Below are 26390 nucleotides of genomic sequence, written 5' to 3' on the forward strand. Positions count from 1 at the left end.
CACAGGGATTGTGAGTGAATAGATTCGGTTTAAGCCTTGTGTAGTAATAAGGAAAAGTAAACATAAACTCGTAAAAGAACATGCTTTGGGTTCTTGTTCAACTAGTCAATTTAAGCACATCATTTTAAGCACATGAACTCATGAATCTCTCCTTGATGCTATAGCCTAGTTACTCACTTATTGATTCCTCACATAAGCAATTCTCTCATACTAAAAGCTAAGCTCAATTCCTTGTGTACTTAATCGTTTATATGAGGTTTTAGATCATGCAAATTCAGGCCAACAAACCCCAACCCTTCCTCTATTCCTAGTAGCCAAGATAGAAGGGGTAATCCCAAATCGGTTCCCTAATCTATAACAAACTTCCGTTCTGATTATAGAAAAGCATAAAGAAATCATGCATACAAGCTTAGATTGATATTCAGAAAATGGTATTCAATGAAAGAAGAAGATCATGTGGGAAAGAACTTAAGATTATAACTTAAACATGAAAAGTCTTTCATGAAAACCAAAGCATAAGAAGAGAGATTAGCCAAGCATGGCAAGACGAACCTGAATTACAAGCTTGGAAGCCTTCTCTCACTCTCCTAGATGATCCTCTACCTCTGAATTTTACAAAGTATGAAAAGATACAAAAGAAAATGACTAGAATCCTATTTATAGGCAAAATAGTCGAGCTGGGGCGCTCAAGCGCGCGCCCATAAGGCAGAAGCCAACTTCCTTGCTACTGGAAGGCTGGCGCTTGAGCGCCCATGCCTGACGTTCGAGCGCCAGACACACGTTCTGATGGTCTTTTTGGCTTCTTGTAACCCCCATTTGAATGTTTCCCTCAATTCTTCAAGTTTTTTGGCCTTCCCTCTTCATGAGTTACCTGCTGAAGAACTTAAGGACCAAGACAAGGAAAAATATCAAGAAATTCAAAGGGCTTTCAAGCACAATAGTCCTCACAATTCCATGGAAAACAAATGCAAGTCCTAAAATCTATAAAAATACAAGAAAGACCCTTATAAAACTATATAATTACTAAAGCAATGCAAAAACACTAATAAAGATAAAAATGCATGGAAATGCAAGAAACACTACATGAGACAAAGAAAAAAGACTCAAAACCTACAACGAAATGACCCTAAAAACACTACGAAATCCGGGTCATCACACCACTATACTCAACGACAGCTCGCCCTCGAGTGTCACTAAGATTAGCTTTCCCTCAAGCACCAAGAATTACTCCCAAAACACATGCCAAAAGAGGGATACATTTTCAGAAAACCGGAGGATCAAGTAAATGCAGTTAGTTCCAAGAGAAAGATTCAACAATCAACTTCGTGCAACCCTCAAACAAAGAAGAATTAGAGTCCACTATGAGAAGCATTTAGAGCTAACATCCTAGCATGAGACAATTGTTTAGTGCACTAAGCACACAAGCAAGTTCATAGGTTCTGAGAATCATTCACTCAAGAGCAACTAAAGTTGACAATGCATTATTCAATGAGACTTGAAAAAGGTTGTAATGTTGGCTAGGTAAAGCACAAGGTAGGTGGTCCCTAAGGAAAACTAAGGCTGCACAAAATTTTAGTGTGGTCCTTCATGAAAACCGGAGCTTAAAGCAATTGATACTTAACACAAGTCTCTTAACCCCTTGTTATTTCATAACTTTTTTCCTTTTTTTTTTGGAACTCCACCTTTGCACTGGAGTTCATTTTTTTTTTTTTGACTTCTTTTTGGAACTCCATCCGGGCCATGGAGTTCATTTTCTCTTTTGAATTTTGTCAATTTTTTTCTTTGGGTTAAGAGACAATTGCATTTTTTATAAACTAGCTCCATTAAGAGTTAAGAACCACAACTCCTCATTGAATCCAACCAACCATTCAGCCCAAATAAACAAGGTAACAATAAAATCTCCATAAGGCTCAAAAGGGTCAACTAGGGACAAATATATAAAGTACAAGCTCTGCAGACCAAGAAAACCTTTCAGTCTCAAAAATGCAAGTCTCATGGAGCTACTCTCAAGGGTGGGAAAAATGAAACACAGAACCAAGAAGTGCAAGTCAGTCAGGATCCTTCAGGGAAATTATATAGTGAATGGTCAAAGATGGACCCTTGTGGACACACATCAACTCTATCCTCAAGACAACACTTAGAAGATCGAAGTCTCTCACTCTCTTTCCCAAACATACAATCACTCCCCAAAAGAAAGCACAAAGTATCCACTTAAAAACATTTTCAAAACCAGCATCATGTGAGTGAGTAACACTTGGGAACATGTCATTTAAGTAAAGGGCATAAAGACCAAGGTACAAAAGACTCCATAAAAAAATACATGATAAAAAAAATAAACAAAATCTATAAAATAAAAATATGCTAAAAATGCATGGACAAAAACTTAGAGTAAGAAAAGAACCTCCTTTCAAGTGATTGAGTGCCTCCAAGTGTTCTCCACTTTTATTTCCTGAAAAACTAACAAAAGAAACAAAAACGTAAACTTGAAAAAAAAAACATGGGTTGCCTCCCATTCAGCCCTAAGTTATAGTCTTAGGTAGACTATACTTCAAACTCGTAACTCAAACAAAAAACCACAAACAATCCCCGGCAACAACGCAAAAAACTTGTTGGTAAATCCGCAAGTGTACGAATCCACCCGGCTTTAAATATCGAACCACAGGGATTGTGAGTGAATAGATTCGGTTTAAGCCTTGTGTAGTAATAAGGAAAAGTAAACATAAACTCGTAAAAGAACATGCTTTGGGTTCTTGTTCAACTAGTCAATTTAAGCACATCATTTTAAGCACATGAACTCATGAATCTCTCCTTGATGCTATAGCCTAGTTACTCACTTATTGATTCCTCACATAAGCAATTCTCTCATACTAAAAGCTAAGCTCAATTCCTTGTGTACTTAATCGTTTATATGAGGTTTTAGATCATGCAAATTCAGGCCAACAAACCCCAACCCTTCCTCTATTCCTAGTAGCCAAGATAGAAGGGGTAATCCCAAATCGGTTCCCTAATCTATAACAAACTTCCGTTCTGATTATAGAAAAGCATAAAGAAATCATGCATACAAGCTTAGATTGATATTCAGAAAATGGTATTCAAAGAAAGAAGAAGATCATGTGGGAAAGAACTTAAGATTATAACTTAAACATGAAAAGTCTTTCATGAAAACCAAAGCATAAGAAGAGAGATTAGCCAAGCATGGCAAGACGAACCTGAATTACAAGCTTGGAAGCCTTCTCTCACTCTCCTAGATGATCCTCTACCTCTGAATTTTACAAAGTATGAAAAGATACAAAAGAAAATGACTAGAATCCTATTTATAGGCAAAATAGTCGAGCTGGGGCGCTCAAGCGCGCGCCCATAAGGCAGAAGCCAACTTCCTTGCTACTGGAAGGCTGGCGCTTGAGCGCCCATGCCTGACGTTCGAGCGCCAGACACACGTTCTGATGGTCTTTTTGGCTTCTTGTAACCCCCATTTGAATGTTTCCCTCAATTCTTCAAGTTTTTTGGCCTTCCCTCTTCATGAGTTACCTGCTGAAGAACTTAAGGACCAAGACAAGGAAAAATATCAAGAAATTCAAAGGGCTTTCAAGCACAATAGTCCTCACAATTCCATGGAAAACAAATGCAAGTCCTAAAATCTATAAAAATACAAGAAAGACCCTTATAAAACTATATAATTACTAAAGCAATGCAAAAACACTAATAAAGATAAAAATGCATGGAAATGCAAGAAACACTACATGAGACAAAGAAAAAAGACTCAAAACCTACAACGAAATGACCCTAAAAACACTACGAAATCCGGGTCATCACACCACTATACTCAACGACAGCTCGCCCTCGAGTGTCACTAAGATTAGCTTTCCCTCAAGCACCAAGAATTACTCCCAAAACACATGCCAAAAGAGGGATACATTTTCAGAAAACCGGAGGATCAAGTAAATGCAGTTAGTTCCAAGAGAAAGATTCAACAATCAACTTCGTGCAACCCTCAAACAAAGAAGAATTAGAGTCCACTATGAGAAGCATTTAGAGCTAACATCCTAGCATGAGACAATTGTTTAGTGCACTAAGCACACAAGCAAGTTCATAGGTTCTGAGAATCATTCACTCAAGAGCAACTAAAGTTGACAATGCATTATTCAATGAGACTTGAAAAAGGTTGTAATGTTGGCTAGGTAAAGCACAAGGTAGGTGGTCCCTAAGGAAAACTAAGGCTGCACAAAATTTTAGTGTGGTCCTTCATGAAAACCGGAGCTTAAAGCAATTGATACTTAACACAAGTCTCTTAACCCCTTGTTATTTCATAACTTTTTTCCTTTTTTTTTGGAACTCCACCTTTGCACTGGAGTTCATATTTGTGTTTTTTTTACTTCTTTTTGGAACTCCATCCGGGCCATGGAGTTCATTTTCTCTTTTGAATTTTGTCAATTTTTTCTTTGGGGTAAGAGACAATTGTTGTTCCGGTCAAGAACATAGAATCAAGGCATGGTGCCTAGAGTGTGTGGAATGTGATCGGAAATCTGAGAGATGAACTCTTAACTGTTTAGAGAGAAAAGGTATAACTGAATTTCAATGTTGTTATTGCCAAATGAGATAAGAGTCCCTTACAATTGGTAACCGTCCCCTATTTATAGATTTGGGGTTGGGCCTTCGTGCCTTTAATCTGTCTAAATGGGCCGATTGGGCCTTGGGGAGAGCGGCCCAAGGTCCAGGCATGTTCCGCGCCTAAGGCTGAGTCTCCTGGGCGAGGGACCCTGTGGTCTCGCCTAGTCCACAAGTCCACAAGACACTGAGCTCGAAGCATGGGAGCTAAGTGTGTCTTTAAACAGAAGAAACCAAGGCGAGGACTATGAAAGACTAAACAATGATAAAACCTAAAGTTTTTAACAAAATGAAAAAACAATTGCCAACATGGCTGGGAGAATAAAGTCAAAAATCTTCGTGTTCTAAACTTTTCACTGCACCACCATTTTCCTAGGAAAACTGAGTCCACAAGCAGTCACAGGGCGATGACACTTGACCTCCTCGCCTTGCCAGTACTGCGCACGTGCCCTAACTCATGACACTTTGACAGGTGTCTTGCGTTCGCCACGCGTTGCGCCCTGAAGTAGTTTTTAAGTCAGTAAATCCCCTGAATCTCGACTACCACTTTTGAAATGTCTTTTCGATTCCCAGCGAACTCTGTCAACCCGAATTTCAACCAATAAGCTTCAGTTACGGTACCTTCCATTTAATGCGTTATGTCAAACCCTAACATTTTTTGAATTTAAACCAATCAGCGTCAACGATTACAACTTTTCGCCTAACACGCTGCCTTTCTTTTTCAGGATTAATGCCACGTTTCCCAAATAATCATTCCACCTTTGTCATGATTGATGACCCTATTTTAGTAGTGTTTTTAGGGTCATTTCTTTGTTTGTTTTGAGTCTTTTTGTTGAGTCTCATGTAGTGCTTCATGCATTTTTATCTTTTCTTGAGTCTTTACTTTGTTTTGGTAATTTTGTAGTTTTATAGGGACTTTTCTTGCATTTTAAGTAAGTTTATGACTTGCATGGTTTTGTTGTGTTAAATGAAGGACCTCTTGTGCTAATGAGCTCTTTGAGCTTTTAGATTCTTCCTTGACTTGTTGGTTAGGTTTGGAGAGCAGAAACTGAAGGTAATAGAAGGCCAAGAAGCATGGAATTGAAGGAGGACTTAAAGAGGGCTGAAGAGGAGTTACAAGAAGCTGAAAAGTTCATTCTAGCGAGGCTTGAGAGCCTAGGCGCTAGTGCAATTTTCAGAGGGTTTTTGGAATTGGCGCCCAGGCGCTGGGAATTGGCGCATAGGCGCCAATTAGCTCCAGAGAGCATGTTTTGGGCATGCAATTGGCGCTCAGGCGCTCTGAATTGGCGCCTGAGCGCCCAGACTCGTATTTTGTGGCTATAAATAAGGCTTAGGCCAATTTCTTTTGAGAATTAGTCATTTTACTCATTTTAGATCAAGTTTGAGAGCTGAGGAGAACCTTGGGGTTGTAGTAAGGCTTCCAACTTGTATTTTTCTCAGGTTCTATTTGCATTTTCTTTATGAATTCACTAGCCATGAGTGGCTAGTTCCCTTTATTACTTTGGGTTAAGAGATTCTATGAAGTTTTAGTTTGTTAAATCCTATATCTATGCATGAGTTCTTGATTTACCTTGTATTTCAATTCCTTTATGCATGTTTAGCTTTGGTGCACCCTTGCTATAGGCTAGATTATAATCAAATGGAAGTTTGTTATGATTTAGGGACATGAAATGGAATAGGTCCTTCTATACTTGCTTCTAGGCATAGAGTGAGGGTAGGGTTTTGTTGGCCTGAATATGTATGCTTAAAAAAAACCTCTTATGAATGATTAAGTACACAAGGAATTGGGCTTAACTTTCAGTTTGAGAGAATTACTTTTGTGAGGAATCAACTAGTAAGTACATAGGCTAAAGCAACAAGAGAAAAATCAAGATGTCACATGCATAGGATAGGTAAACTAAAGTGGATTAGATGATCAACAACCCAAGGCAATTTTCCATTAATTGTTAATTTCAACATTTTCGAACATTGCTCTTTCGCAAAACTTTTGTCACCAACAACCCAAACCAATTTCTGAATTTTACTGTTTTAAGAACTTGCAAATTTTAGACTTAAATCAACAATTCTCACTCACAATCCCTGTGGTTCGATATTTTTAAACCCGGAGATATTTGTGCACTTGCAGATTGACCAACAAGTTTTTGGCGTCGTTGCCGGGGATTGTTTGTGGTTTTCGATTTAAGTTGAAGAGTTTGTTTGTTTGTGTTACTAAGCATTGCATTGAATAGGTGTTACTGACCTTTTCTCTGTTTTTGTGATTTCAATTTATGCAAGGTATACTTGGCACGGATCCATTGGTGTTTGATCCGGAGCCAGAGCGTACTCTCCATCGTCGTCGAGCTCAGCAAAGAGCTGCTGAGATAGCCGCCATGGCTGTCCATATGACGGAGGAGGAGTTGCAAGCCTACATTGAAGAAAGAGTGAATGAGGCTATTGCTCAAGGACTTCAAGAGCAAGAAGCAGAGAATGCCAATCGTTCTCTTAGAGACCTCACCTCGGCTGCCATGAGGTACGATTATCCGGGCAGCATAGTTTCCCCCGATGGCACGGGAAACTTTGAGCTGAGGCCGGAATTCAACAACTTGGTGAGCCAAAATCAGTATGGTGGAGGTGCTCTTGAAGATCCTCATGCACACATGGAGGTTCATCCGCAATTGCAACACTTATCGAGTTCAAAATGTTTCAGCGGACACCATCCGCTTGAGTTTGTTTCCTTTCTCTTTGAGGGACACTGCTGAAGAGTGGTTGAATTCACAGCCCCAAGGTAGCATTACATCTTGGGAGGATCTAGCCGAGAAATTAACCACAAGATTTGTTCCAAGAGCCCTCTTGAGAAAGCTTAAAAATGACATCATGACGTTTGCTCAATCCACCGATGAAAATCTCTATGAAGCTTGGGAGAGGTTCAAAAAGCTCTTGAAGAGGTGTCCTCAACACAACCTCACCCAAGCTGAACAAGTGGCAAAGTTCTATGATGGTCTTCAATATTCTTCGAGGTTTGGCTTGGATGCGGCCTCAAATGGAGAGTTCGATGCCCTACTTCCACAAGTTGGGTACGAGTTGATTGAAAAAATGGCTATAAGAGCCATGAACTCTAGTAATGAGCGCCAAGCCCGAAGAGGAGTCCTTGAGGTTGAAGCTTATGATCAACTAATGGCCTCCAACAAGCAACTCTCCAAGCAAATGAATGAAATTCAAAATCAAATGAAGACGACCAAGGTGATTGGAGGTCGAGTTGCCAAAGTGGAGTGTGTGACTTGTGGAGGGCCACATGACAGTGAAGAATGCACCAAGACTAGACCAGAGGAGGAAGTGAAAGCCATGGGTCAAGCTCGGAATGACCCATTCTCAAACACTTATAATCCAGGATGGAGGAACCACCCTAATTTTTCTTGGAGGCAAGGGAATAATGGGCAAGGAAGTGGCTTTCAAAGGCAATTTTCTAGTCAACGGTTCCAAGGCCACAGCTCAAGACAACCTCAAGAGCGAGGAGAAGTTGAAGGTGGTGGTAGCAAGAAAAGCTTAGAGGAGTTGGTGGAAACTTTCATCAACCGAACGGAGAACAATTACAAGAACCAAGAGGCGGCTATCAAGAATCTTGAGAATCAATTTGGCCAGCTGGCCAAGCAAATAGCCGAGAGACCTCAAGGTTAGTTTCCTTCCGACACTATCCCCAATCCTAAGCAAGAAAATGCCTCTGTTGTGACCACTAGAAGTGGAAGAGTGATGAATGAATTGAAGAAAAAAACAGAGGGAGAAAAGAGAGAGAAGATGGTTGAGGGGGAAGTAGTTGTGCCTATCAAGGCGAGAGAGATAATTGACCTTACTCCTGAAACTAGCAAGGTTCTGTTTCCTAAAGCATTGGCTAAGAAGAGCTTAGATAAAAAGTTTTCAAAATTTGTTGATATTTTCAAAAAGCTCCACATTAGTATTCCTTTTGCCGATGCTTTGGAACAAATGCCTATATATGCTAAGTTTATGAAGGATATTCTGCATAAGAGAAGAAGGTTGAAGGGAGTAGATGAGACAGTGTTGATGACGGAGGAATGTGGTGCCATTTTGCAGCGGAAAATGCCGAAGAAAAGACGAGATCCCGGAAGTTTCACTATTCCGGTGGAAATTGAAGGCATGGCGGATGTGGAAGCTTTGTGTGATCTTGGAGCGAGCATCAATTTGATGCCGCTCACCATGTTTGAGAGGCTGAACTTAGGATAGGTTACTCCAACCATGCTCTCCTTGCAAATGGCGGATCGATCCCTCAAGACTCCATATGGGATTGTGGAGGATGTCATGGTGAGGGTAGACAAGTATGTATTCCCCGTGGAGTTTGTTGTGCTTGATATGGAGGAGGATGAGAAGATTCCTCTCATTCTTGGTCGACCTTTCTTAGCTACTGGTAGAGCTAAGATTGATGTTGACAAGGGTCACCTCATTCTCCATGTTGACAACGGTTTTCTGTTTTTAATCCTATGATTGAGACTAACCATGAAAATGATTTTGTTTGTGATGTGATTAGAAGCAAATCCAAGCTTTCGGAAGAGACCCCCAAAGCTAATGAAAAAGTTGATGAGTTTCATCCGGCTCTCATCAAGCTTGTTAGTGGTAACGAGTACGGGGGGTCTAAGTTGTAAGATCAAGTTTTGATCGTGTAGTACAACTCTTATGTTTTGATGATTACAAGTTAACATTTGAGTATGAACAATTATGGTACTCTAACGTGTTTTTCTGAGTGTGCTATTTACAGGCTCTGACCTCAATTCAATCTCACACAAATCAGAAGCACTGTGCATAAAGAGTGACCCAAGCAACGCTTTCGCAACATCTATGTTCACTATGAACAGTAGAAAAGCTTCAGAAGATCTGAAGTTATACAAGCTCTGATGTGGACTCAGTCACTAGAAGTTCTGAAGATCCAGAAGTTCTGATAACCAAGAAACACTGAAGGTTCAGATGTTCTGATGGTGTAGAAGACTCTGAAGATCCAGAAGCTGAATAGTGGAAACTCTGATGTCCAGAAGCAAGAAACTCTGAAGACCATGTACTTCCCTCTGAGTTCAGAATCAGAAGATACAACGGTCAGAGGATCTGTGCTTTCCCTCTGACTCTGATCAACCGGCTTCACAAGTTCCAACATGAAGCATTCCCCTGATCAGAAGTCTCCTAGGTTTAAAGGTCAAGTCACTATCCAAGTACAAAAGTAATTGTACCATCTTGACGACCTACCTAACGTTCTCAGCCACAGCAGAAGCTGGAATTTCCAGAACTGCCCTCCAACGGTAGCATTTCCATGCAGCGTTCAAACCCTAATCCTTGGAGTATAAATAGAGGCTGAAGTTTGAAAGATGCGGTTGGAAGAATTTACACAAGCACAAGCTATCTTCAAAAACCTTCAAGCATTCTTTCATCTGAAATCATTGTGTTTACTATTAGCTTTTTAGAAGCAAATCTCTTGTAAACTTTCTTTGTTAAACAGTTTGTTTAAGTTACCTTTAGGAGATCAAGGTTGATCAGATCCTAGAGAAGACTAAGAGAGTGAATCTTAGTGTGAGCTAAGTCAGTGTAATTGTTAGTCACTTGTAGGTTTCAAGTGCAGTTGTAACACTTTACCTGATTAGTGGATTGCCTTCATTCTAAGAAGGAAGAAATCACCTTGACGGGTGGACTGGATTAGCTTGAGGGATTTATCAAGTGAACCAGGATAATAATTCTTGTGTGCTTTTCTATCTCTTATCTTTAGCACTTAAGTTCTCGAAAGATTTGCTAGAATCTTTAAGGTGGAAGTTTTTACTTGAAAACGTTATTCAAACCCCCCCTTTCTACCGTTTTTCATACCTTCAATTGGTATCAGAGCGCAAGTTCTGATTACCACACCTAACAGTGTTCAGTGATCCGGGCCAGTGTGAAAAACAATGGCTACCACCAGTGAAACTCAAAGAGATGTGTAACACCCCGATTTCGGTGTCGTCACTTTAGTAACCAAAAATAAACTTAATGCGGAAAAACGTGAATATATATTTTTTTTTTTTGATAATAACTAAGACAAAACTGAATTAAATAAAACCCAATTGCGAAAAGCAATAAAACTAACGTACAATATATATAACAGCCCCCGCTGTAGTAGCAACCTCGTCACGAGTAAACCTCCAGTGACGGAAAGAGAAAGATGTAACGCCCGTAGGCAATATATACAAACAAAATGAAAAAGGTAAGTGTCCGCAACACTATCCCTCAAAACTGAGAATAAGCCGACCCAATGGTCTGAAAATAAGACCTCCTAAGTCCAACCAACTCTCTGTAATTCCCGTAAAGAAACCACACAAAAGCTATAGGTGGGAAACTACCCTGTCCCCAAAGAAATAAATGTTGTTCAGAGCTAAGACTCTACTCCTACACTAATCCCATCTCGAGGAGCTCACACTAACACTCAAGCCTACATGCTAGCATGATCGTCGTCTGAATTCGAAATCCAGAACGACCTAGTCTATGTACATCATCCGTCCTCCTCTCGCTACCGCGATGCGCTCCTGTTCCAGCATCCCAACTTTAGTTCCCCCCGAAGGGTGAACCATCATGATCTAGTCCGCCATGGACATCTGACAAAAGGCGTTTGTCCGCCAAAGCACACACAGAAGACGCGAGGGTCAACTCCAAAGAATTATGTAAATAATAGCATCGATAGATACAGATGATAGAATAGCCACTTAGGCTTATAGCTAGGGATAACTTCCTAGGGTTGCATATTCCATAATGAACATAACAGCAATAATAACAATTAACATGTTCCAATTAGGATTAACAAATAACAATCACATTCAACAACTAAATTAGTATGCATGTTGCAAGATATGATATGCAGGTTAACCCAGTCAACCAATATGCAATCCGGAAAGGGATGGACATCAAACGGATCAGCCCTAACACCAGCCACGGTGGGACCATTTCGGCCCGTGTGCCTCTTACTCCAACATCAGCGGTAGTCAGATCAGTAGTAAACCCGTAGGTCTGCCATTTCGGTCTGCTACAAGAGACGTCTACAAACGCTCTTTCACGGCATTCCGGGTCTTATGACCATTTTGGAAACCGACGAGGTCCAGAGTACGTCCTGTGTTAATACCTCATTAATGTTGCATGTATGCAGGATGATTAGTCAAACAACGTCTCCGAATCTCACTCGACACGTCGCCACGTGTTCTAGGTAAATTAAAGTCTCTAAAAGCTTACCCTAAGGTAACGTCGATTCTGCGACCAAAAGACACACTTCACCACAACACATAGCTGCTCCAACAGCACAAGAGTATCATATACTCGGGAACTATCAGTTCCCCGGACTTATCCCCAGGATAGCCCCACAACATAGCTGCTCCAACAGCACAACAACAAACGCTGCTCCAACAGCACAACAACAAACGCTGCTCCAACAGCACAACAACGACATACTCAACACTTGGATCCGACGACACTTCTCGTTTTTTCCAAAATTAAGATTTGACTTCCAATGCCTTCCTTCGAGGTTGTTATCATTACTTAAAGATTTAGAGGTTATTTAAGGTCTTATGAGTTTTCTTTATAAAATAGATTCTATTTTGTCTTATCGCAATTCTTATACATTTTCAGGATCTCCCAATCCCAAGTCGCTTCCAGAGAATGTCTCGATCTACTAAACAAAAATAAGGCCCGAACCTCGTTCGTCCTATCAAACTTTCTCAAAACTCTCAAAATAAAATCGGCATGACCTGCCCGCTATTCTCACCATTCAGAATCTCAGATTCCAGTGCAAAGCATATTTAAATCATCACAATCAACAACATGTCATATATCAATAAATCTCATCATAAACACTTAGCACTTAGCATATAAAGCATACACCACACATCCTAGATTACCCACATAGCACATAGCATGTAAGTCAATCTCAAAAACATTCAGTAGATGAATCATCTACATTGTCAGCCGAAGCCTCAGAAAACATTTTCCAATCACACACAATCCAGTGCATAAACAGTAAACAATGTCGAAAACATCGACCCTAAGCATTAACTAAAGATTCAGTGAGAAGCCCTCACCTGTAGGTTCTCCAGAGTGATCTCCTAACTCCTCTTCACAAGCAAAGTCTTGTTCCTCGGGAAATTCCTCAAAATCACCTTTAGAACAAAACCACAGAAATCAATCAAAATCTATCGGAAACTAAGCTATCAATACATCACTAAGGTCACACGAAGTAGTACATGCTCCAAGGTACGATAATCTAGCGCGAAAGACAAGTTTTCGGAAAAGGAAATTTTCCTCCTCCCCCTTAATAGGTTCGGCCACTTTAGGTAATTAGGGAACTCTATTTTTCTTCGATCAAACTTGGTTCCTATGCTATCATTAGCCGTAACTAAGGTTATTCTGAACTCGGAAAAATTATCGGATCAAAAACTGTCGCAGGGGTATTTTGGTCATGATTTTTAACTTAGAAATTTCAAAACTGAAATCCCAAAAACCAAATTTTGCAGGGACGTCACCAACGACGTTTATGACAACTAATCCTACTAGCACTAAGCTAAGGCGATAGTTTTCAGCCTAAAGGTTGAAGCTTTACTCCAAAAATTCCAAAAATGGGTATTTAAGGCTAAAATTGATTCCGGCGGAATTCCGGCGACATAACGGAAAATCTAATCCGGCAGAAGTGATCTTGGGCACATAAAGAAGAGGTTTAGAATCAGAAATGAAAGATTCGGGATAGTTTTGCAAAAACCCATAAACTATCAGCTCAGAAAAGTCTACAGAAAAGCTATGGAAAAAGCGATCAGAGGTAAGGATTAGCGACTATACCTCGAAACCTTGAAGCAGCAACTAACGGATCAACGATCAAGCAAGTAATGAAGAAAATTCTTCTTCCTTGGAGAAGCTCGCGGCCTTGAGGAGAGAAAATGGAGGAGTTTTGTGTTTTTTTCTCCTCGAAACGATTGTGAGATATGGAAAAAGAGAAGTTCTAACATTTCTCTGAAGATTTTTGGAATTAACTTCCATCGTGCCTATAAGTGAAAACTAGCTATATACTAGGGTTTCTGACCTAGGTTTAGGTGTATAACGATCGTGCTATAACTTTTATCGACTTCAATACGAACCTCAGACTTTTCCTGAACTTTCTCCTTCATACATTTATTTCATTTACTAAACTCTTGTTCAGGTTTCCCTTCACGACACATCAACCCTATTCGTGAATAAGAAGTTTATTCACTTAGCATAAGCTTAAAAACTTGGGTCTTACAAGATGGTTACAATGCAAAGCCTCCCTTGTTCGACGGTCAAAGATTCGAATATTGGAAAGATAGACTTGAAAGTTTCTTTCTGGGTTTTGATGCAGATCTCTGGGATATTATTGTGGATGGCTATGAGCGTCCAGTTGATGCAGAAGGCAAGAAGATCCCAAGGTCAGAGATGACTGCAGATCAAAAGAAGCTGTACTCACAACATCACAAAGCTAGAGCAATTCTTCTAAGTGCTATTTCCTACGAAGAGTACCAGAAGATTACAGATCGTGAGTATGCAAAAGACATTTTTGAATCTCTGAAGATGTCTCATGAAGGAAACAAGAAAGTCAAAGAATCAAAGGCGTTGTCTTTGATCCAAAAGTATGAATCCTTCGTCATGGAGCCAAACGAGTCCATTGAAGAAATGTTTTCCAGATTTCAGTTGCTTGTAGCTGGAATACGACCTCTCAACAAGAGCTACACAACTAAAGATCATGTCATAAGGGTCATCAGATGTCTTCCTGAAAGCTGGATGCCCTTGGTGACTTCAATAGAGCTCACAAGAGATGTTGAGCATATGAGTTTAGAAGAACTCATCAGCATACTGAAGTGCCATGAGCTGAAGCGCTCAGAGATGCAACATCTGAGGAAGAAGTCAATAGCCTTAAAATCCAAATCTGAGAAGGCTAAAGCAGAAAAGTCAAAAGCTCTTCAAGTTGAAGAAGAAGAATCTGAAGAAGCATCAGAAGATTCTGATGAAGATGAGCTGACTCTGATCTCTAAAAGACTCAACCGAATCTGGAAGCATAGCAGAGCAAGTACAAAGGCTCTGGGAAGGCCAAAGGAAAGTCTGAATCCTCAGGTCAGAAGAAGTCATCACTTAAGGAAGTCACATGCTTTGAGTGCAAAGAATCTGGGCACTACAGAAGTGACTGTCCAAAATTGAAGAAGGACAAGAAGCCAAAGAAGCACTTCAAGACCAAGAAAAGTCTGATGGTGACTTTTGATGAATCAGAGTCAGAGGATGTTGACTCTAATGGTGAAGTCCAAGGACTCATGGCTATTGTCAAAGACAAAGGAGCAGAGTCAAAGGAAGCTGTTGACTCTGACTCAGAATCAGAAGGAGATCCTAATTCAGACGATGAAAATGAGGTATTCGCTTCTTTCTCTACTTCTGAACTGAAACATGCTTTGTCTGATATTATGGATAAGTATAACTCTTTGTTGTCTAAGCATAAGAAGCTGAAAAAGAACTTATCTGCTGTCTCTAAAACTCTTTCTGAACATGAGAAAATCATATCTGATTTGAAAAATGATAACCATGCTTTAGTTAATTCTAACTCTGTGCTTAAGAATAAAATTGCTAAGTTAGAAGAAGTCATTGCATGCGATGCCTCTGATAGTAAGCATGAATCTAAGTATGAAAAATCCTTTCAAAGATTCCTGGCTAAAAGCGTAGATAGAAGCTTGATGGCTTCATTAATCTATGGCGTGAGCAGAAATGGAATGCATGGCATTGGGTATTCTAAAACTCACCTTTGCTCCGGCGAGGGATGAAAACCAAGCATTTGGTAAAGGTTAGATACCAAAAACTTATTTAAGCCTAAAAATTTCATCATACCAGTATTTACCGGCCGTTTTGAACTGCTGCAATATGAATGAGAGAACATCATTCCTTGCATACTAGTATTTAGCACGTTTACCCGTGCTATGCACGGGGAATTTTAATTTGAATAAACTACTAATTATTATGATAGAATATAGGTGAGTACGGAATATTATAATGACGTATTTACTGATTGCAATTATTTTCTATTGATGTTGTTACATATCATTTTCAGTGTGGAGATTAATTGGATAGTTTTCCAGTTTGAAATGTGCTACGCACTCTATATGATTGTTGTTATGCACATTATTGGATGTAAATGGCAAGCAAAGTAACAAAATAATCTAACATATGAAATAAAGGTTATTGGGTCAATTAGGGATGGCGATAGGAGATGGTTTTTGGATACAGATTGCAGAATTTACATTGGGCCAAAAAAGCAAAAAAGGCCACCAAAATAATGAAATAGATACAATGAATTTAGAATCTTCAGGAGGTGTTCAGCAAAAAGACTTGGACGGTTCCTTGCATGAAAGGGTATTGGGGGATAGTTAATACAAATATCAATATTCAAAAAGATTGTGATAAACATGGGAATAATGAATTATTGACCAGCAATATTGTATTCCCAAAATATTCACTACCACAATGAAATCAGTTTTATATGGAGTGCACATGAATCTGGTTGAGTTCAATAGCATAATGATAAGATTCTCTTTGTAATTCTTTAATGATTAATATTAAAATATTCTACACATAAAATATTTTTCCACAAATAAATCATTATTGTATTTATTAATATTTATAATTCCTTCTCCATGTCACACTCAGTCAGTAAAAATACTTGAAATAGAGTACTTAGATATGCATGCTTAAGTGTCAATGATGCTCTTCTTTCTTCTACATTCTCCATAGATTGATGCAAGTTTCCTCTTTTGCTTCTTCTCTTACTTTGTCCTTTGATCTTCTTCCAAAATAATAAATGCTCTAAATATTTGCTCTCAAAATGGATAGAGTTATAAAAGTTAGAAAAAATTACAGAGTTTTCTAATATCTTAAGTAGATAAAAATATCTGCTTGACTCCTTTTACTTCTTCGGTTTTTTGAAACACAAAACTTGGAGATTCCATTCTTCAACCTGCATGAAATGTAACTATATCACGAAATGCAAACGCAACCGAGAAGAAACAAATGCTGAGTATGAGAAGGATGAACACAACCAATTCTTCAAAATATAAAATATTATAGCAATATCGTCTCCTTAATCTATATTTAGGCCGTTTACTTAATTGGCTCGAAAGAAGAATCCACCCCTCACAAATGTAAACAGTATATGATCCAGAAGTTCCTGATCAAACTTGATGGAGGATAAAGAAGCAAGAGCTTTCATCTCACCACACAACTTTGTTACCTCCAGATATTTCCCTCTAATGGCAGCATACCAAGTGATCATAGAATGGAGAGTTTGTGCATTGAGGGAGTAGCCTAACCTTCTCATATCCTTCAGCCTTTTCTGCATCTTGCATTAGTCTCTTCTTAAAAAAAGTGGATCATGTTATTCCAATCAAACTCCATAATCCACACAGTGTCCTTCCTTGATTTCCTACAATAGCTCTGTCATCAGCACAACTTCCTCTATTTATGCACCACTTTTGGTTAGCATGTCAGCTTTCCTGCAAGTAAAATGATAACATACCACGAAGAGAATAAATCAAATCAATAAGTTTTTTACCATATCTATCTAGGGAACACTTTGGCTAATTACGACAACACTCCAAACTCAAGTTGTGCTATCAAGACAAATCATGCCTAACAAAAATCAAGAAATAGAATCAACCTTTAAAGCGTCATTTTTTTCCATTGGTGATGTGATTCTTTGCATTGTAGTTTATATGGACTCCTACCATCATTAATTAAACTAAGCCTATTAATAAGTCAAATAGAGAGCTGAGAGCATCAGCTTTAAATCAAACAAAGACCATCACGTTTAAGTCATTTTAGTCTTCTTGCCTAGAGAAAGATGTATCTCTTCTCTCATAATTATCAACTTCACTAAAACCCCAAATACTAAAAACTAGAAATTATACCCGTGCGTTGCACGGGTTTATTTATAATATTTTAAAAATTATATATGATATTATAGTTTTAATAAATATATAAATATGTTTAATTATAAAATATAATAATTTAAATAACAATGGAGGTGAGACATTTCATTGAGTAGAATTAGAGTTCTCTAAATCTAAATAATTAATATTACTCAAATTTGATAATTGACATTTTTTAAAAAAAGAAAACCTTATAGAAACGCAATAAAAATGAGAAAAACCTTCTCATTTAGATAATTACATTGGATCACAACAGACCCATATCTGTTGTTCCCTACCACACCCTTGATTTGCCAAAAAGTTTGTCATAGTGTTTTCCTGACTCAATACATGCACCACACCAACACAATGAATTATAGACATCAGATGATCTATATGATTAAATACATGTTCCAATTTCCATGACCTCCTATCTTTTTTTATAAGCCCAATGACCTCTTATCTACCATAGACGTACTCACCCAACCACTGAGGAGGAATCACTCTCAACTACCACATTTGAAAATTTAAATTTCTGGAAAAATAACAAAGCATGTAACACTGCTTGAACCTTCGTCAAAAGCCCACAACATTCCAGTTCCTTTTGCAAAGGAACCTAACAAATCCCTTGCTTGATCCCTCAAAATCCCGCCAATACCACTCACCACTGGGTTCCCTTTCGACGCCTCATCTACATTAAACTTCAAAACAGTTTCTGACGGTGGCTCCCAATATACTGTTCGTGGCATCTTTTGTTTTCGTGGCCATTTAATACGCTCAAAGCCTCTAGCAAACTGTTCCAAATCATATGAACAATCATTCCACTTCCCCTTGACTCACCAAAACACACAAACCAAGCAATAGTCTCATATATGTTCAAGTGAAACAACATTGTTATTAAACACGCATGCATTTCTCTCTAGTAATTGATATTAAATAATTAGCACTGAAGTAGTCTTAATATTTTATTCATTTAAAAATATAGAAATCATTATGTGAATTTGAAATATATTAAATCAAATAATAAGTTTTTAATATCATAAATAATTTATAATGACATATTTTTTTACACTTTATATCAACAATAAAGTAATTTTAACTTTTAAAATTACAATATGAAATGATTTTATCAGTGTAAAGAATTATTTATTAAATTTAAATTATTCAACTCTAGTTATAGTTATTTTACTCTGTTATTCTTTCTCAAGTCATTTCTACTAATATATAATAGATCAAAAATTATATTTGAAGAATTTTTTCAACGAATACACACATATTATAGTTAATGGTAAATACTCATAGAGTGACTTTTTATTTAAAGACTACTTTTTCTTAATTATTTTTAATAAATATTATTTTATTATAATTAATTTTAACTCTCAGTATTTTTTGTATAAAAAATATTACTTAGTTCTATTTTAATTTTCTTTCCTTCAATCTATGATTGATAATTAATATTCTAACATTTTTTAATTAATATTGAATAAACCATTTTTTTATAAGTAACTGCAATTTATAATTAATAGTTAATACAATTAATACAAACATGGGTTTTTTATTATCTAATGTATATTATATTTTTACTATTTAATATATAATACTTTCATATGATTTAATGTAGTATTTTTATAGTTGATGAATTTTTTTTTTTCTGAAATAAAGAAATGATAAATGAGTAATGTAAAAAACAAATTCAAAATTTAGTTTATAATTTTATTATTTAGTATAGGTAGCTAAATAGTCTCTAGTTAATTTCTTTCAGTTTTCAATATTTATATTTAATGTATTTAATAAAAATAGTATTACATAACTTAATCAAAGGTTACATCATATTGACATGTGTAAAGACAAGAATCATAAAAATTGAAATGTTTCGAAAGTTTCATTATATTGAAAGTTGAATAGAAATTTAATTTGTTTAACTTCATTGTTTAATGCATTTAATATTTATAGCTCAAGTGAGCTTTACATATATATATAGATAATTAAGAAAACTTTAATAGTTTTCATTCAAGATGAACACCCATCTCTCACAGAAACAATAGTATTAGAAAAAACAAAAAAGATAAAAATCCAAAAAAAGAAAGAGAACATTCACTGTCAAAACATAGAAAAAATAATGAAGGTAGGAAAAATTAAACTCGGTCAAGCAGAGGAAGGAAGAAGAGCAGACAACAATATTAATTAAATTGAATTCTAACATTGTATAGCAGGAAATCAGCCAAGATTCAAGCAAAAATCTGATTGGAAAAAGGTAACGTGAAAGATTGATTGTTACCTATACTTAATTCCATGTTCCCAACATTAAATCAGACATTTATAACAATTGAACCATTTTTATGATTTAAATAAAGTCATAATTAAATGATATATATACGCATAGAAGAAACAGAATAATAATTTGTGAAATTAATTACTATTCAATATTATTCATTGTCATTATCTCACAGAAAAAACTAAATTAGCTGAGGAAGGAAGAAGAGCAGCCAGCCACATCATTGCAAACAACATCAACAAAATCGCAAACAAACCATGAAAAGAATATTTTTTTCAATAAACTAATGCAAAACATTGATGTGTAAAATTGCTCATGTAAAAAAGGAAAACCCATGAACTTCCTAACCTCTTAGATTGATCCCTTTTGACAGAACATAAACCAACTTATGAGCATACATCATCAACTCGTACCTACAAATCAAGATCAAACTCTCATTTAGATCCATGAGTAAAGTGGTATGGTTTCAAAATTCTTCTGTGCGAATTGATATAAAGAGGTAGGTATATAGTGAAGGAACATCTCAAGATTCATGAATTCTAAAGCCTAGTGAACAATGGGTATTTTGGCTTCATATTTAATATATAGTATGTAGTCAACAAAAGTAGCTTATAATGGCGGTGACTGAGTAAAAAAAATACATAAATTACCACAAAGGTTAAAGTACCAGCCACATTAATTGTAATACTATTGGATTGATTGAACAAACCTTTGTATAGGTTGACCTTCGCCAGCCTCACTGTAGCTACTTGAGGACCATCCCACCCTCTAGCCATAAACTCATTAACTATGTCAACAAAGTTCCCAAACAAAGACCATTGCAACTTCCCCTACAATAGACAAATTAAACACATTAATTTAATCTGTCAAACATAATAAGTTATTAAGGGATTGGCCCTCACATAGATGACCTGATGAGACATCTATAATATTGCCCTTTCTCCTTTAAATGTGTCACCAGTAGAAGAACTCTGCTAGAAAGATATATTACATAGTACACAATATTGGTAATAAAGTCACATGGCATGATATTGGAAGAAAACCATGTATTATATGGATGGATATAATATCCCATAGCATATTTGAGAAACCATCTCAATTAATAGCATGGTCATATACACTTAAAATACTTCATTTCATTTCTATTTCCATATCGATAAATGAGGAAGGAGGAGTACAACAACAGAATAGATATAACAAAATAGCCATTGATAAGCACCAAAATTCACATTAATATAAATATACTTTTTTCCATAGAGGTGGTTCTTATCCATTTTAAGGAAATTTGAGAAAAGATATTGATCTGAACATGAATCATGATAACAGTCAACAACTATACGATGATCATGATGAGGAGCTTCTTGCTGGACAATCTAAGCTTTCAATTAAAAAAAATCATATGTACACCAGAAAAGTTAGGAACATACCAGGAAGATTGAAAACAAAACTTACTATTGGAAAAATAAGTAAAGAAGAGCAAACAATTTACTTTTGATTAATATTAGTTTCATACTGAATCAAAAGAAATTTAAAGTTTAAAGCCTACATAAAACACAAAAAACATATATTTTAGTTACTTATCATGCTTATTGGTGATGATGAAGGTTAACTTTATACCATGGAAGTAATTATCTATTAAATCACTTGGAAGAAAGAAGTACGCAACCTTTCCAAATGACAATCACTACCTAAAGTAACTAATCATGCTTAATGCACATGAAACATAAAGTGAATAGATCAATGTCATGAGAAGAAAAACAACTGTTTTATTTTAATGGGCCTAACAAAATTATTTAAACAGGGGTGAAGGTGGACCATGAATACCTGTCATCTGTTAGTTCCATCTGTATAACCCTAGTAACTTTGGAATCCTTCAGATACTGCTTCTCCTCAGAAACACCAGTTACCAAGCCAATCCCATCTTCATACAAAAAATTAAAAATGAATGACCAAATGGACTAATGAACATCAACATATATAGAGATAAAGTGGATAAATATGAAATTAAACATATTTTAAAGGATTGTCAGTACACTCACCAACCAAATAATAAGATTCACCCATAGTGAAATTTCTTTAGTGTTCTTCAGGTTCAAACAATTTCCAAACAGTTCAATAAAATGAGTAAAAACATACCCATACTCAAAATATAGAACGACTTTGGAGTGAGGATTGTGTGAATTGTGGTGGAGTGAGAGTTGTGTGAGCATATTTATAGGCAAATGGATCTGAAGAAACATTCAAAGGAGAAAATGTTGTGTAAAGAACTCCACCTATAACCCTAGATCTACAAACCTAATTTCAACTTCAAATCAGAATGGAAATGACAGAGGCATAAAAATTGGATGAACTAAAGATAACAATAGGGAATGGTTGCAAACCAAGTACCAAATCCCCCAAAAAAGGAACATCTAATCAACAATATCAGATGAAAAAAACGAAAAAAAGGACGAAATTAGGAGGAAGCGTATGAGAACTACATAGCTACAGTGAGTTGAAGTTCACAGAAGGACTGTTACGAAGACTTACCCACGTAATGATTGATGGGGCGACGTGATGGCCAACGCCGGAGAAGCCATGGGAAGACGCCGAAGATCGCGGATAGTAGATCTTCTGAGCGTGGTGACGTCGAACGCAGCTGGCACGGGAGAAGAATAAGAGAGAGTTGGTGGCGTGCAACTGAGTTTTGGAAGAAGAATGAGAGAGAGTTGAGTGACCAGATTTAGGGCCGGCTTAAGAGATTTGGGTTGGGAAAAAAAAAGTCAAGCAAGAAGGACACATGGAGGAACTCTATTGGAGGTCTTTTAGGAATAGTAACTCACAAATAAGATGTAGTAGATAGATGTGGTGATTTTTAACTGTCTCTTACAGTCCTCAAATGTGAATAAGAGAACGACCGTAAAATCTCTTCTCGGCGTATGATTTCTCAGCGGTTGGGAAACCTCCATAGAGTAACATTTGCGAGAGTTTAACCCACGATCTATTTACTTCTTACCGCGTCTAAAAACAAACTTTGTTATACTGCCAGGCAGTTAAATATTGTTCCGTAGACATAAAAGAAGGCGTAAGAAATCTTGTGATAAGGTTGGCGGCACACCCGTTGAGCCTCCGAACAATGATAAGAAACAAAATCAAAATCCACGGGTAGAGCAAGGAAACTATCGTAGAACGCACACGTGCTCATGTCTGTTGTGTATTTAGTGCATTGACGTTTAACATCATCATCCACCTAGGGATTAGAGGTGAAATCAAAAGCACCATCTACCTCTTCATTAGACCATCTAGTTTTCAACACTCAACACCACTTTTTCTCTTCCCAACACTCCACATCATCTTCTCTCTCCAATTCAACACTCATTCAACTTTTACCCACTCCAATAGTTTTTCATTCAACACCCTACCCCACCACTTTTTTATTTCATATTTTTATTTAATTTTATATTTTTTTTATGATTACATAAAATTACAATTATCGATTTAAATTAAATTAAAACAATAAACATTTAACAATTTAATTTTTTTTTAAATATAGAAAATAATTTATTTTATTTTCTTAACTTAAAATGCAAGACAACAAACTACGCACACAATAACTTAAAATGCAAGACAACAAACTAAGCACACAACACACAAATAACGTAATTAGTACGATACAAATCATCTTCAATCACGAAACATTCCAAACTTTGCCCAGATGTGCTTCACTAGATCTGCTTGCAGTTCGTGATGAACATTTGAATCACGCAGCTCGGATCTAGAACGCACATGATTTGCAAAAGTGGGTAACACCTCGGCCGAGTATGGTTGCGGTGTACTAGATCCACCTTCCCCAGATTGCTCAAAATCGGTCCAACGTTGAGCATATGAATCTCGTTCATCCCCAACAATCATATTATGTAATATGATGCATGACCTCATAATGATACCCAAATCAGCTATGTCCCACAAGCGAGCTGGTTCACGGATGATTTTAAAACGAGCTTGAAGCACTCCAAATGCACGTTCGATGTCCTTCCGACATCCCTCCTGAACTTTTGCAAATAACTTATCGGGTTCACTTTGAGGAAGTCTAATCGATTTGACGAAAGTGGGATAAGAAGGGTAGATACCATCAGCTAGATAGTATGCCATATTATAGGGGCGTTGATTCACAAAGAAATTCACAGTTGGAGCCTTTCCCTGTTCCACGTCATCAAACATTGGTGACCGGTCTAGAACGTTTATATCGTTCAACGTTCCCGGACATCCGAAAAAGGCATGCCTGATCCATAGATCATGAGATGCAACTGCTTTAAAAATAACTGTTATGGTTCCCTTATCCCCTCTAGCAAATTGACCTTCCCATGCTTTAGGACAATTTTTCCACTCCCAGTGCATGCAGTCAATATTCCCGATCATGCATGGGAACCCCCGCATTTCACTAACATGTAGTATTTTTTGCAGGTCATCTTGGGTTGGTGCTCTCAGGTACACTTGCTCATACAATCGTATGATTCCTTTGCAGAATCTACGTAAACACTCCAATGTTGTAGTACCTCCTATTTTGATATACTCATCGACCGCATCTGCTGCCACACCATATGCTAACATTTGCATTGTTGTGGTACATTTTGCTAAGGGTGATATACCTTCTTTATTGGCTGCATCAACTCGCTGGGTGAAGTAGTTGTCACTACTTGAAAGGTCCCCAACGATTCGAAGGAAAACATGTTTCTGCATCCGGTACCGACGACGAAACATTGCATTGTCATATGTAGGCTCGTTGGCAAAGTAGTCGTCAACTAGCCTTTGGTTTGCCGCTGCATGATCTCTATTGAAATATTTTCTGCTACGAGGTGCATTATCTTCCAATATTTTGTTCCAACGCTCTGTAAATTGGTTGACTATGTAAGTTTCCTCAATTTCACGATTTTGAAGGTATGTTGCCATATCAAAACGATACTCTGATGGATCCATTTGTTGTGAAATTTGAAGTAGATTGGAAGAGATTTGGGATATTGGTACATCAATGGATCTATGAGTCCATATATATAATTACATTGAATGGTAGACACTGACGGATTCGAAATAAGTTATCAACTAGAGTTAATTATCGAAAAAGGACTAGATTCGAATTGAGTGGTACATATTCCAACACAGTTACCCATACATTAATGCATACACTACAGACTTGACACCACTGACAAATTATTAAAGCAAACACTAGACTTGACACCACTTGAAAATTATTAAAGCAAACACTACAGACTTGACACCACTGACAAATTATTAAAGCAAACACTACAGACTTGACACCACTGGCAAATTCGAAATAAGTTATCAACTAGAGTTAATTATCGGAAAAGGACTAGATTTGAATTGAGTGGTACCTATTCCAACACAATTACCCATACATTAAAGCAAACACTACAGACTTGACACCACTGACAAATTATTAAAGCAAACACTACAGACTTGACACCACTTGAAAATTATTAAAACAAACACTACAGACTTCACACCACTGAAAAATTATTAAAGCAAACACTACAGACATGACAACACTGACAAGTTCGACCGAATACAGACAAATACTCGTTTGAAATTAATTTCCAAATAGCTCTTGGGACAACTGCTTCAACAGCTTTTTCTTACGGTCATTGAGATGCTCTTCGGAACTTAGCTGTAGAAACATTTTCATTTTCTCCAATCGGTTAGCCTCTTGTTGCACCGATGATATTTTCTCCAATCTTTCAAGCTCTTTCTCTCTCAATTGTTTGTATTCAGACCAATCGTTGTTCAACACTTCCAAGGCAGCTTCTCTACTTTTCTTTTTACTCTTTTTTTTAGCTGCCTCCCTACCCATTGGACGAGGAATCGATCCTATAGAGTTTGAGCCACATGCATCACTCTCGTGGGATTTCTTAGATCCACTACTTCCTGAGCCAAGATTTCCTCCTACTTGACTACAATAACGTGATTGATCACGGAGAGCGCGCCATTCTTCCATCAAAGTAAATGGGTGTGAATTCTTCCCATTTGTGTATATATCCTGCGCTTTTGCCAAAATATCATTCTCTTACCAACCGCTTCCTTGCACACGCTTAGCGCCATCATAAGCGCCAATCCATTTATTCAGTTGTTTGCTCATATAATTAAAACGGTTTCGGCATGCACCTCCCTCGCGAGGAGGATCGAATGAGCAATGCTCATTACAATACTCAGCAAGTTGACCCCAATATGTTTCTCCTTTATGATTTCTCCCGACAACATTGCTTGTTCCATATTTGATCCACCCACTAATTAGCACCAAATTTTGTTCAGTGTTCCATGTCGGTGACTGGGTTTTCCTGCTCCTAGGAGTTGAATCCTCTTCATTTGGCATGACTTCATTCACAGCTGTGTTGCCACCAAGAGTCATTTGTGTTGAAAATTCGGGAAAATCAGGTACACCAACATTAAACGGGGGTGTTTGAGATGGATTCCTTAACATAGATCCATGATATTGATGAAAGTTTGGAACAGAGGATGACTGGTTGAAATTTGGTGCCAAAACAAAATTATGTATGTTTTGAGGACGTTGGTTGGAAAATTGACTTGGA

General features: G+C 37.4%; 1 long non-coding RNA gene and 1 other non-coding gene across 5 annotated transcripts; both read right to left on the minus strand.

Annotated features, from left to right (window-relative positions):
• Nucleotides 1–7440: 7440 nt before the first annotated feature.
• LOC130727067 (small nucleolar RNA R71) lies at nt 7441–7547 on the minus strand. Its single transcript, XR_009015107.1, has one exon. It is a non-coding gene; the product is annotated as a small nucleolar RNA R71 (small nucleolar RNA).
• An 8676-nt stretch (nt 7548–16223) lies between these two features.
• LOC130726773 (uncharacterized) lies at nt 16224–22528 on the minus strand. Of its 4 annotated transcripts, XR_009014996.1 has the most exons (7): nt 22339–22526; nt 21634–21730; nt 20519–20639; nt 20158–20222; nt 18106–18328; nt 16938–17120; nt 16224–16585 (listed from the first exon to the last, which is right to left on the minus strand). It is a non-coding gene; the product is annotated as an uncharacterized LOC130726773 (long non-coding RNA). The 4 variants fall into 4 exon arrangements; XR_009014993.1 differs by having other exon boundaries at nt 16938–18328; nt 22339–22528; XR_009014995.1 differs by having other exon boundaries at nt 16859–18328; nt 22339–22528.
• Nucleotides 22529–26390: the final 3862 nt, after the last annotated feature.

The sequence above is a fragment of the Lotus japonicus genome, chromosome 6, assembly GCF_012489685.1.
Source record: "Lotus japonicus ecotype B-129 chromosome 6, LjGifu_v1.2".
NCBI classification, from domain to species: Eukaryota; Viridiplantae; Streptophyta; class Magnoliopsida; order Fabales; family Fabaceae; genus Lotus; species Lotus japonicus.